Source organism: Pyrus communis, chromosome 5 (assembly GCF_963583255.1).
Source record: "Pyrus communis chromosome 5, drPyrComm1.1, whole genome shotgun sequence".
Classification (NCBI taxonomy): domain Eukaryota; kingdom Viridiplantae; phylum Streptophyta; class Magnoliopsida; order Rosales; family Rosaceae; genus Pyrus; species Pyrus communis.
Window position 1 is genome coordinate 13,030,514 of NC_084807.1, and position 2,239 is coordinate 13,032,752.

Here is a 2,239-nt window from a genome sequence, read left to right on the forward strand (position 1 = left end):
GAATTGAACTGTCTCTCCTAACACTGTCATAGTGAGGAGTCCATTTTGCACATCAATGATGGTCTTGGCCGTGGCCATGAAAGGTCTCCCAAGCAATATTGGCAACTCACGATCATGTATAGGAGCTTCTTCCATGTCCAACACTACAAAATCTGCAGGCAAGATTAGTTTATCAACTTGAACTAGAATATCTTCTACTATACCTCTTGGATATTTCACAGATCTGTCTGCAAGTTGTAATGAAATGGTGGTGGCTTTCAAATCTCCCAAACCTAGTTGAAGGTACACTGAATAAGGCATTAAGTTGATGCTAGCACCCAAGTCAAGCATTGCCTTCTCTACTTTCTTGTCCCCTATGGTGATGTTGATAGAGAAACTGCCTGGATCCTTGAGCTTTGGTGGAAGTTTTCTTTGCAAAACTGCACTCACATTCTCAGACACCATAACCTTCTCATGTGGTCCATACTTCCTTTTATAGTTGTTTAACTCCTTGAAGAACTTCCCATATGCCGGCATGTTCCTAATGACATCAAGCAAAGGTAAGTTAACATTCACTTTGCTTAGTATATCAAAAATTTCTTTGAATGACTTATCCTGCTTGCTCTTGGCAAGTCTTCCAGGGAATGGTATTGGTGGAGTGTATGGTTTCTCGGCCTTGTGAAGATTTGGTGCTTCTAGTGAGGAAGTGGCATGGCTTGGTTCCTCAATTGATTTCTCATTGTCTCCTTGAGTGACACCTGCATTCACATGATCATATTCATTAGTAACTTCATTGCCAACTCTATTATCAATAACCTTACCACTTCTAAGTGTAGTGATTGCTTTGGCTTGCTCTTGGTTCCTTTGGAGTATCACAGGTTGGCTTGGAAACTTCCCAACCTCTCTTTGGTTCAAGGCATCTGCAATCTGCCCCAATTGTGTCTCCATTTTGGTTAGGGCTGCTGAATGTTGTTGGAGAGTGCTATTTGTGGACTGTTGGAATTGCAAGGTGTTTTGGGCTAACAATTTAACCGTATCCTCTAGACTAGGGGCAGGTTTTGGTTGGAAATTTTGGATTGGATTGTTGTTCTTCCATGAAAAGTTGGGATGATCTCTCCAACTCGGGTTATATGTATTGGAATACATATCATTCCTTGGTCTTTGGTTGTAAGAATTCATGAGGTTCACTTGTTCTTGAACATACTCGGGGTAAGCTTCCCTAGATGGACATTGGTGAGTAGGATGGCTTGGTATGTTGCAAATGGTACACACTTCATTTGCTTTTGGCACCATGTTGAGCACGGATTCAAGCTTCCTTTCTAGGTTAGCTACCTGCAACAAAAGCTCATGGTTAGAACTTGTTTCATAGACTCCAACTTTCTTACCCCTTAAGTCTTTGTGTTGAGCATTAGACCCCAACATCTCATAAATGTTATATGACTCTTGAGCATTCTTTTTCTTCAATGCTCCACCTGCTGCATTATCAACAGTTGATTGACAAGTTTGGGTTAATCCATCATAGAAAATTTGCATTTGTAAGTGAAAAGGTTACCCATGGTGTGGACATTGGATCAAGAGGCCTTTAAAACGCTCCCAACACTCATTGAAAGGTTCACCATCATCTTGTTTGAAGTTGAAGATTTGTCCCCTTAATGTGGCTGTCTTTTGAGTGGAAAAGAACTTCTCCAAGAACTTCTTAGCCACGGCATCCCATGTGGTGAGGGAACCTGGTGTTAGAGTCATCAACCAACTCTTGGCCCTATCTTTCAAGGTGTAAGGAAACACTCTCATCCTCAAATTTGCTTCACTTACTCCCTGCAAAGGTAAACCACTCACAACATTGTAAAACTCTTTAATATGAGCTAAAGGGTCTTCATTAGGTAAGCCATAAAATGAAGGAAACATATGGAAATGTGAAGATTTGAGATCATAGTTTCTAGCTTCTGTGGGCAGCAAGATGCATGAAGGTGAGTTTGGTATGATTGGTTGAGCAAAGTCCTCCAAAGCTCGAAGTTCATCTAGATTGTTCGCCATCTCTTCCTCTCTTTCCCAATCAAATTGCTCAGATCCTTTACTTGTTGAACTAGGAGAAGCCCTTTCCTCTTCCTCACAGATTAGGGATGAACTTGATGGCACAAAGTTGTCCAAAGTGTGGCCCTTTAACCGTTCAATTCTTTGGCCTAACTCAACAAGTTTATTTGACATATACTAGCTGAAACAAAGTAACACAAGTGTGAATGAAAATCAAGAAGCAAACAAC

The 2,239-nt window shown here is 41.0% G+C and overlaps 1 non-coding gene across 1 annotated transcript; it reads left to right on the forward strand.

Annotated features, from left to right (window-relative positions):
• Positions 1-1,528: 1,528 nt before the first annotated feature.
• Positions 1,529-1,639, forward strand: LOC137735816 (small nucleolar RNA R71). Its single transcript, XR_011068720.1, has one exon. It is a non-coding gene; the product is annotated as a small nucleolar RNA R71 (small nucleolar RNA).
• The last annotated feature ends 600 nt before the right edge of the window (positions 1,640-2,239 follow it).